This window comes from Carlito syrichta, unplaced genomic scaffold (assembly GCF_000164805.1).
Source record: "Carlito syrichta isolate Samal-C Ts95f unplaced genomic scaffold, Tarsius_syrichta-2.0.1 Scaffold305186, whole genome shotgun sequence".
NCBI lineage: Eukaryota > Metazoa > Chordata > Mammalia > Primates > Tarsiidae > Carlito > Carlito syrichta.
Window position 1 is genome coordinate 97323 of NW_007249282.1, and position 12416 is coordinate 109738.

Sequence of the window (12416 nt, forward strand, 5' to 3'; positions counted from 1 at the left end):
CCGGGGCCCAACAGGTCGAGGCTGCGGTGGCCGGGAAGCGGCCACTGCACTCCAGTCTGGGCAACAGAGTGAGACTCCAACTCAAAAAAAAAATAGTGTTAATAAATTTCAAAAACCTGTAATCATGCAAAGTTTTTCTGATCACAATGGAATGAATCTAGAAATCAATATCAGAAGGAAAACTGAAATATTCGCAAAAGTGTGTAAATAAAATGACACGTATTCCTACACTCCCTAGGACAAAGGAGGAATTACACGGGGAATTAGAAAACATCTTGAGATAAATGACAATGAAAACACAAAATTTATGAAAGACAGCAAAAGAAGTTCTTAGAAATTTATTATTAAAGGCTTTCATTAAAATAGAAAAAAGATTCAAATCAATAACCTACATTTACATCTCAAGGAAATAGAAAAAGATGAAAAACCTAAACCTAAAGCTAGAAGAAGGAAATAAATAGTACAGATTTTATCAAAGATAAATAAAATAGTGAATAAACATTATAGAGAAAATCAAGGAATTCGAGAGTGGCTTTTTCAAAATGATTGTCAAAATTGACAAACTTTTAGCTAGGTTGACTACAAAAAAATTAAAAAGAGAAGTCTCAAATAACTAAAATCTGAAATTAGAGTCATTACTACTGGTTTTATAGATACAAAAATAATTTTAAAACCCCGTATTATAAATGATTATATGGCAACAAAATGGATAACTTAGACAAAATAAATAAATTTCTAAAATTTATTCACAGCCAATCAAGACTTAATAATAAAGGAATTGAAATTCTAAATGGACCTATAACTAGCGAGGAGATTAAATTAGTAATCAAAAACATTCCAAAAAAGAAAAGTCCAGGAACAGGTGGCTTCACTAGTAAATTCAAACAAAGATTTAAAGAATAATAAACTGCAATCCTTCTCAAACTCTTCCATAAAATTGAATAGTAGGGAATACTTCCTAACTCATTCAGGCAGCAAGGATTACCCTCATATCAAAGCGAGAGCAAGACACTAAAATAAGAAAAAATATTTTTTTATGCAAGCAGGCACCCCCCCCATAAAAAACAAACAAACAACGAAAATACCTTTTGAAAGGCAAGCCTCTTGTAGAACACTCAGAATTTGCTCCTCCAGATCAAACAGTAAACCAAAGTTTCTGGAAGTTTTGAGAATTTTGTGTTGATGATTTGTAGAAGAAACGTCCTGAATTGTGACAAACAAGTGATTGATTCTTTCACCATGATTATGCACCACACTTTTCTGTGTTCAGTAATTTTTGACCAAGGTATGATTCCCATGTCCCATACTCCCTCCCTATTCACCCAATCTCACTCCGAGCTACACTTTTTGTTTGTTTCTCAGATGGGAAAAAAATCCTGAAAAGGAAATGTTCTGCCGATGTGGAAGAAGTGAAACCAAAAGCAGCAGAAGCACTAAAAGATATCAAAATCGACAAGTTCAAAACTGTTTTGAGCAGTGGAAAGAATGACTCAGTAGGTGCATTGCATCAAACAGCGAGTACTTTGAAGGTGACTGAAGTTTAAACATGTAAGAATTCATACACAATTTTTTATTAATAAATTCTGGTTTGGGGCCCCCCACATATTGATGCAAAATTACTCAACAAAATAATAGCAGATAGATTTCAATAGCATATTCAAAAGACTATTCTCCGTGAAGAAACAGGATTTATTTCTGATATGCAAGGATCATTGGACATACAAAAATCGATCGGTGTAATACACAACATTAACAGAATGAAAGAAAAAACACACATGATCTTCTCAATTGATACAGAAAAAAATTGGGCACAATTCAAAACTTTTTCTTAAAGTGTTAAACAAACTAGGAATAGAATGAAACTACCTTAATATAATTGATGCCATGTATGAAAAAGCCTACAGATAATATACATAAAATTGAAAGACTGAAAGCTTTACCTCTAAGATTGAAACAAGACAGAAATGCTTACTTTTTCCTCATGATTCAGTATACTATTGAAAGCTTTAATGAAACAATTAGGCAAGAAAAAAATGCAAATTTGAAAGGAGGTATAATTATCTTCATTCACAAATAACACAATCTTACATATAATATATTTTTAAAAAATCTAAAATACCTCCCTCACACACACAAATGTTAGAACAAATAATGGAATTCAGAAAAATTTCAGGACACAAAATCAACATCAATTGTTTTTCTAAAAAAAAAAAATGAACCATCTGCAAAGGAAATTTAGAATACAATTTTATTTACAATAGCATCAAAAAGAACAAAATATTTAAGAACAAACAATTAAATAGGCAAAAGTTTTATACAGTATAGCATAAAATATATCTGGTCTTTGTCTCCAGCTTCTGTCACACATTTTCTAAAGATTTTGAAATTACCCGTGATAGAAATGTCTTTTGTTATTCTCAACCAGTCCCTTTTCATCTCGCCTGTATTTAATACCACTTAACTGTACATTTAAGATAATTAAAATAGTACATTTTATTATATAGATGTAATACATATAACGTAGATTTCTCTCTCTCTCTCTCTCTCTCTCTCTCTCTCTCTCTCTCTCACACACACACACACACACACACACACACACACACACACACATACATCTTACCAGTATAAAAAGAAAAAAATTACTGTGGTTGCAAATATTTAAAAAATGGATTCCAAGAGAACAAGAGTGGATATTAAGAAATTAGTTATAAGTCTGTTTACTGTAATCTCATGAACTTCTAACTTGTACTAGGGGCCAATAAAATACTCGTTTATCTTGAATTTTACCAATAAATGATATATAATACCAATAGAAACATTAGATCTAGTATAAGAGTATCAAGGGAAGTAAGTCTATAGCAAAATGCATAAAAGTTCACAAAGAATGCAGGTCAATAGGTCAGTGACCATTTCAAAGAAGTAGAACCAAAAGCAAAGACTTCATAGAATGAATATTTATGTATTTTAAAAAGAGGGAATAATTTAGTGATTGAGGAGCAGAAATCAGAAAAAAATTTGCATCAAATAAGGGACATCAAACCTTTTGACATGTACTAGACATTTTTAGTGGAATGTCAGCAGTTAGTAAGAAGAGCAGGAAGAAGAGGGGACTGCTTATGTTTTAGCCCATTCTGGGAGAAGCAATTTGATTCCACTTCTTTGGGTATATTTACATGCCTAGAAGAGATATTTATATATAACCATACCTAGAAATGTTCTACAATTTCTAGAAGCCCCATATTCTGTAATAAGAAAAGCTGTAAATGTGGACCTTTATGAATACTTATACACAGCAAGCTATACAAGATAAAGGATATATATAGTGGATTCTGATAAGTAGAATAAGAGTCTCTGGCTCTTGTCTGTTTAAAATTTTTCTGTGTCCCATGTTTTTTGCCCCCTGTGATCTTATTTGCATTGAGATTTTCCACATATCACTACATGGATATCCCTTATTAAGTTTGTGTCAGTTGATGTACTTTCTTGAAGTGCATTTTTAAGGAATTAGCCTTTATTTGTCAACTATGAGATACTATGCAATACTGCAGCTCCTTCTAACTCCCATTCTATCTCAGCTCTCTCTACAGGCATCATCATTCCTCTACTCCAGCAGCTGCATTCTGCCTTCACGCTGTGAAGACAAAAACATATTTAACCCTCTCTTTTATGAGAATAGTCTTATTCTGCTAGGAAGTCAAACTGATATGCAACACCCCACAATCTCCCTCACCCATGCTGAGCCTACACACATTTGTACACTGCCATTACACTTTTAACATAATTTTATAGACACAAAAGCTGTGCATTTTAAATTTTAATAATCTTGACAAAGGACATAGCTTTGAACTTTTCTGATATAATTAAAATGTTAGGACATATGTAGCCATATCCTTTGAGCTTTAGTTTAGTTCTTTAAACAGAGGAGAAAAATGGAGGCAGTTTTTCCTCAAGTAATGGGCCTGGGGAGAGCCATCATCTCAAATTGGTAAATATTCAGTGACTGGCTATCTCAAATTCTAATAGACAAACAACTGAAAGGGTATGTGACTACAAAGATAATGTGTTCAAGTTTTTTGTACTAAAGCCTCTAAAAGCCCTGGAAAGAAATTTATTTGCAAGAACCAGTGGACAAGAAAAAGCAAAACTCTGAAGGTAGACTGTTGGGGTTTGAATTTTTGTTTTATTGATAACTAAGTATATAACTTTTAGTAAGTTAGTCTTTTATAGCTTCAGTTTATTCATCTGCAAAATATGGAAATATAGCTCTTACTTCATTGGGCTATGTTGAGGACATACAATATGTTGATATTTGCAAAGCAATTATAGAAGTACTTGGTTCTTACTAAGTAGTCAATAAATATTAAAAGTTAGGATAGTGATGATTATAATCATCAACATCAGCATTAATGGTATACTCTGGAAACAATAATGAAGAGTGGTCTGTACTACACACACACACACACACACACACACACACACACACACACACACACATATATAGATATATATATAAAATAAAAATAAATAAAATAATATAAAATCAGTGCAAAAAATAGATCAATGGGATAGCATAGAGAGCCCACATATTTTGATAGTCAATAAATGAATCACTTCATATCAGTGAGTTAAGTATGATACAATCAGCTGATGGGTTTGGCAAAACTGATTAGTTATATGGAAATGAAAACAAATTTAGGCTTCTGCTTCACAAAATATAGAAAACTAAATAGCAGATTAATTTAAAAGATAAGTGTAATTAATAAAAGGGAACAAAGACTAGATCTAGATATATGTAAATATTTGTCTCAATGGAGAAAATGCATTTCTCTATTTCAAAATTCAAAAATTTCCAAACCATTCTTACTTTTTGAAAATTCTTAAGTATTTATTAAACTCCTAAGTTCCAAACAGTGGCTCAGTACAGGGAATGTTGTCCACAGAAGTGAATATATCATATTCCCTCCCCTTCAGAAATTCATTTGTAAGTTAGATATGTAAACATATGAATAATATAACATGATGGGTATTATTATAGAGTCAAGAGCAAAGTGAAAACAAGATTGAGTCCACTCTTATTTTTGACATCAACTGCAAGTTTGGAATTCCCTAAGAATACCTTCAATAAATCACTAGAAGTGCTCACAGAACTCAAAAAGCTGTTATATGCATGGTTATGGTCTATTACACTGAAAGATTACTGAATAAAATCAGCAACAAGATAAGGAACAAAAGAAAGGGTCCAGAGAAATTTTAGGCATGAACTTTCCATTGTTCTTTCTTAGTGGAGTACTCAGGGTAGTGCTAACTTCCAGCAATGATATATGGCAAGACATATGGAGCATTGATAAGCAGGAAAGCTCATTCAAATCATGGTGTCCAGATGTTTTACTGGGTCTTTGTTTCTACAGACATGGTTTTATTTAAAAACAATGAGCTTGTTGCCTTCATGTATAGAAGTCAATACTATAGCACTGATTTTTGAAGGGAAGAAAAGAGGTTTATTTTTTAGGTAGACTAGCAAGGAGACAGAAGGAAAAGCTCAAATTTGTCGACTGATCTGTGATCTGGAACAAGCATATGGGTTAGGGAGGGCAGGATGATATGTGGCAGCACTGGTAGGGGCAGATATTGATTGGAGAACTTTACATTTTGCTATTCATGGTAAGATATGGAATGGTGAATTTTAGTACTGGGTCTTCCTTCTTTAGTACTGGGACTTCTTGCTTCTGAAAGGATTCCAGCATTCTGGCTCCAATTATATGCCAACCTTTTTGGTTCTGTGAAGAGGAAACATTGGCTCCAAGTGCCATTGTAGATCAAGAATTTTTCCATTGCATATGCCCAGGTTTTATGACTTGCAATTTTGGTTCTGCGGCATCTGCAAAACAAATTAAGCACTGTTTAAACAATAGAATTAAACTGGTTTCAGCAGGCTTCTCAGTTACAGTTGATCTTCTGCATGGATGACAAAAGTCTCCATCCCCTACAGAGGTTGAATTGTTACTACATGATCTGAGGTCCCCACCCACCATACTTCAGATAAGCAAAGACAGCCTGCAATGAATAAGGCCCTGAGATAAGCAAAGATACCCTGATTTATTAGGGAGGACATATCAAAAGCTTGAATGTTACCTCCCAGGAGCTGAGACAAAGAACAAACCTCTCTTTATACAAAGTTAATCTTTTATGGTACAGAAAGCATAGAAACATAGAAGTTCAAAAGTTCAATATATTTAGTGGCTTGAAGAAACAAAAAAGAATAAAAGAAAACAAACCAATAAGTATATTTGCATGAAATATGGCAGAAAAGGTCTGAGGATTTTTTTTTTTTTTTTTTTTTGAGTTGGAGTCTCACTCTGTCGCCCAGACTGGAGTGCAGTGGCCGCTCCCGGCCACCGCAGCCTCGACCTGCTGGGCTCCGGTGATCCTTCTGCCTCAGCCTTTCGAGTAGCCGGAATTACAGGCATGCGCTACCGTGCCCGGCTGATTTTTTGATTTATTGAAGATGAAGTCTCGCTGCCCAGGCAGGTCTCGAGCCCGCGGGCTCAGGCAATCCACTCACCTCAGCCTCCCAAAGGCGCGGGATTACAGGCTGAGCCACCAAGCCCGGCAAGGATTTTTAATATATAATCACTTGTTACAAGTACAAAATATATAAAATAATTTAATAATATTATTAATAATAATAAAACTAGCTAAAATTCAGTGAACTATGTGATGTCTACTGTTTTCAGGGCTTTCCATGTAGTTATTTAACCCTCACAAAACTCTTTGTGTTAAGTGCTATTATCATCTTTTTCTCATATATGAGAAATGAGAGATAGAGATATGGTACAGAAACATTTTCGAGCAAATAAACATAAAATTAAAAAGATTACTATTAGATATCACAAAATGTTCAAAGACATGAAAAATGAATTTGTAATTCAATATCCATTTTTTCAATGAAACTCAAATGACTAAAACAGAGTAATGCTTAATTTTAGTGAGGATTTGATGAAATAGGCATTTCATAGATTACTGAAAGGAAGATAGTGATTATAACATTATTGAAATGTAATTTTACAAATAAATTTATCACAAACTTTACAAATGAATATATAAACAAAATGCATAAATGAAATGTCCCAGAAATTTTACTTATAAATACTAAGCCTGAGGATATAATCAATAATGCAAATATTAAGTACAAGGAATTTTTAAGAAACTTACAAAATATTAAAAAGCTAGAAAGAACCTAACTGGTCAGTAGTAGGTGTCATTTGATTTAGGCATACACTGGAAAACTATGCAGTCTTTAATTATGTCTTAATACATGGAAGCACACAACATACTAACACTTAGTGAAAAAGATACAGTACTATATAAATCTATATAATATCAATTATTAATTATAAATGTTTATCTCTCATAACCTACCTGTCTTCTCCCATAACCTGATTAACCACCATAACCTATTTTTAGCCATAGTTTGAGCCCTCATTCTTTCTGTAACCTCAAGATGGTATAAAAGTGTCAACTATCTGGCTATTTGAGTTTTTACACTTGTATGACTTTTGTGCACATATATGCCTGTAATAAGATTTTAAAGTTTTTTTCCTGAGATTAGTCTATTATCAGTTTGTTTAGTTGACTCAAATTATTAAAACTTTGGACAAAAAAATTAAACTTTCCTACAACTTTTAAAATAAGTAACAATTAAGAAACACTTTAAAGAGAAATAACTATTAAACTAATTACCATTGAACCAGCAACATTTTAGAGTCAACTACCAATGATATCAAGGATGAAAATAAGAGCCTATATATAGTAAAGTGACATAAGCAGTGTTGTACTAGAAAGGTACTATTCATGAATTTAAGTATGAAAAGAAAATCTCATCATTATCACCTCTAACAAGAAACAAGGTGAGATAGTATTTCTCTTGCAGATTTCCACTCTCATTTTTCTGGTGTAATCACAGAAATGCAGTGTTAAACGTTATGAACATATTGCCATATTTCAGTCCAGCCTTTATATTTGCATATGCAAGCTTATTTCTAATTTTAACAATGTTTTAGCAAATTGGAATTGTACTAAGTATTATATTGAAGCCTGAAACTTAATATATGACATTATGACAATTTTTCCATGTCTTGAAATAGTTTTTAAATTATTGATTTGACGTGACTGCATACTATTTACATCATTGTATTTAAATGTTTAGGTTGTTTTTTAGCTGTGTCTTGAAACTATAAGCGGTCTTTTCGATTTCCTTAAGATTATAACTAAGAATGTCAAATGCACATTTTGAGGTATGACAGAAATGGAAGCACAAGGTAATCCAGGCTAGCATGTAGTACCACATGTTTTCACTCATAAGTGTACCCTGACAGGTATAAAAATTCTATCCTATTGACAGGTATACACTTTCCCAGTCTTAGGACACGAGGCCAAAACCTAGTCCATGAATATCTCTTTGATTTTATTTTCTAAAGGTTCTTTCCAAAATACCAGCATCCCTACATAGGCAAAAATATGGAATCACTAATTTTTCTCTCTAAATTATTTTATCATTTTTGAGGATTGTTATCTTTTCCTTATTTTTTAATTTTTAAAAAGATATATGGCACAATTCAGGATTCGGTATATAGTAATTTCAAGAATAAACTCCACTTAGCCATGTTATACCATGATACCTTGTTTATCTAATCCAATGAAACCATGTATAGTTTTAGCATTTATTGATAGTATTCTGTTTTAATTTCTACAAAGTTTATTTTTCATGAATCCGTATTTGATGGCTTAATTTTAGTTTAGAGTCAATAATAAATTTTGCTATGCAAAAATAACTTTTAGCTTTTGCCAATTTAATTTTACATTTAATAATAATACTAATAATATCATTATGAATATTTATAGAATATATTTCTTAGGACAAAGAGCAGTAGTACAACAAAATATGCTTGGACAGTGGAATCCAAATACCTCAAAGATCACCAGGCCAAACTTTTCCAATTAGTGGCTTCCAAATTAAAACCTAACAATGACTAATAATTTGCCATCTGCCGAGCTCAGTGGCTCAGCCTGTAATCCCCTGCCTTTGGGAGGCTGAGGTGAGTGGATTGCCTGAGCCCATGGGTTCAAGACCCACATGGGCAGTGAGACCTCATCTCTACAATAAATCAAAACATCAGCCGGGCGTGGTAGCGCATGCCTGTAATTCCGGCTACTTGGAAGGCTGAGGCAGAAGGATCGCTGGAGCCCAGCAGGTCAAGGCTGCGGTGGCCGGGAGCGGCCACTGCACTCCAGTCTGGGCGACAGAGTGAGACTCCAACTCAAAAAAAAAAAATTGCCATCTAAAAGAAATGGAGTTGGAATATTTTCTTTAAACAGAACTATAAGGACTATATCAGTGCAACCTGAAAATAATATGTTTCACTAAGTTTAGCCAGGTTAATAGAATTGTAATATAGATAAATGAATGTCAAAATACATTCAAATTTATTATTATTTGAAACATATGGATGCTATTTATTTAAAAGTGAACAAAATATGTCATATCTGGAAATTTTGTGGCATAAGGATTAGGTATTTTCTGTAAAAATAAGTAAAAGTTCTTTATTATTTTATTATATACTCAGAATAAAACAATTTTATTTGTTCTTCAGTGATTCTTAAAGCCAAACAAGGTTATAAGTGCGTATATAAAAAAAGTATGTTTGGTTAACAAAAACTTGGTCATTTGTATGCATCGTACTTTTCAGCATTTGTTACACCATCAAAATAGATTAAGATAAGTTATTGCTCTTTGTTATCCTCCAAACTTGATCACCCATGTCTGAAGCCACTATGCAGTACTGGCAGAAAATCCAGTAATTCAAATAGTGTGAAACTCTTTAGTACTGCTCTTCTCTGAACTGTAGCAGTTTTAATAAATGACTCTATAGCTTGCATTGCTGTTGCATATGACTTCTGTGCACATCCAGAGGACTTTGCTTACTCTGCAAACAACTTCTGTGACCATTGCATTATAAGAAACTATGATGTACACCCAAGTCCTAAAATGATGTTCTCTTCAGTTTATATCACAAGTCCCAGATGGCTCAACTTAATTCAATTCCATAGCTGCCTTCTTAAGAGAGCATATTAAAGAATCTTTCAATAGACTCAGAACGCAATGAAGTTCACAAATAGAACCACACCACTTTAGTTGTCAATTATATTTCCTCATGAATGAGTTTTTGAGTTACAGCCAGATTTAAAATTTTAAAAATCTTAGCCCACATAACCTCTATGAGCAGCCTAAAGGTTGCACTACTCGTTTCATTAAGAAGGAGCAAAATATTGGTTATACTAATGTACTAAATAAGGTTTCTAGCTAAGATCACAGCCTGAGACAGGTTTTTAATAAAATTTGCCAGCTTTTTTATTTATTTCAAACACTGCATTGTACTTTCTCTCTTGAAACAGACGTTGAGGCCAGGAGCTGAACATATTTCATGCAAGGTTAATGCAGTATCATCCTTGCAGGGTTATTGGTATTCCTGCTTCTGATTAAAATTCATGTTTTCTTTAAATAGCATGAAATATATTTCTCCAGGCCTCTTTGGCCTTGGTCAGGAATATATAACCACTGAAAAATTTTCAGACAGGAGACTGGTAATTAGGCACAGCTTGAAAAGTCAAACTCAGTCTATGACTACTCCTAGGGAGAGCCTGGTGATTGCCATTGCATTGAAGGAATCTCAAATGTGCTTCTATAAAACTTGCCTAGCTCTCGTTATAATCAAACAGCAAGAATAATTAGTAGGTAGAGCTCACGGATTTAATTCAATAAATCTATTGAGCATGAAACATTCTCAACTGAAAGCTGAAAAAGTAGCTTAGTGGTAAAAGTTAACAGCCTAGAATTCTTATATGATCAATACAACATGTCAGTTAGATTTCTAGAATTTTCGCTAATACCAAATGGTGGGTTTTATTTATTTTTTCTTAGTCTTTTTCTTTTCTTTTTTTTTCTTTCAGAACATCCCATTATAAAGAGATCTATAGTGCATGCATTTTAGTTATCATCCTTCCACATTTTGTTACACACATGCACATTTTTTCATTGTGTAATGCCATAATTAAGCCTTTGAAAACAGATATATTGAAATTCTACCAAGCTCTGAATAATATGGCATTGATTGGTTTATCTATAAGTATGTTCGTTAAATTAGATATATATGTATAATATATATATTTATAGCATTATGAAAGACATCATCCATCACAATTGTAGAATATGAACTTCATGATTTAATTCTTTAAATGTGTCAATATTTTACAAACAAATAAAAGTAAACATCAAAGGGCTGCTAAACTGTATGCTTTGTTATAAATTGATGTTTGCAAGAAGTTAGTCATCTTTGCCTAATGTTTGATACTGACTCAACTTAACAAATAATCCCTGAACACCTTCTGAAAAGGATATAAATGTAAAAATACAAATAACTACACCACAAAATATGAGTGTCATAAACTGTATGCATGCTATGTGCTATTAAGATTCAGAAGATAGAGAAATCATATTCAGTTACAGGAGTGGGAAATTTTCATGATAGAAGTTGCATTTCAAATAAATTTTGAAGGATGTATTAGAAATTGACACATAAAAATAGAGAGGGACATTTCACAGAAAGAAAAAAGCTGAGAGGAATGAAAGTATGGCAAATGAGCTACCACATCATGTCATACAGTTTGGTAGGAATCAATCATTAAAAATCAGGAAGTGTGATATCTATCTACAAAATAGAAAAATCTATACTTAAGGCTATGCCTCAAACAGGATGATACCCACGGAAAATTATGGGGTGATTTTCACCATGTATATACTTTGTTTTATTTGAGCTTATTCTAACAGGTGTGTAGTGCTTTTAAAAATGTTTTTAAAAAGCTATTTTTTTAAAATGTGGAAATCAATAGGGGGAAAGGTGGGGATGAAAGTTAGAGTTCAGAAATTACCCATGGGGTGCAGTGTTCACTGTCTGGAGGACAGGACACTTGGGACCCAATCCCTACCACTACAAAACACACCCATGTAACAAATATGCATGTATACCTCCGAACCTAAAATTAAAACAGAAAGAAAGAAAGAAAATGTGCTGGAACCACTTCTTGTGAGATGTTGAATTAGAAGTGATTGAAAAGAATATAAGAAGCCATTGAACTTTTTTGTTTTGCTTATAATGATGAAGAAATGTTTTAAAGTATACATCCAAATAATGGGTAAAGTCAATCAACAGAAGAATAATCTAAATGAAGAGGCCGGCAGGCAGGCTAAAGCAATAATACAGTCAGTCAGGAAATAGAGGACACTTGAAATAGAGGGGCTACAATGAGACTGGATAGAACAGAAGTTTTGAGAAATTTTACAGTAGTAGAAAATAGGATTT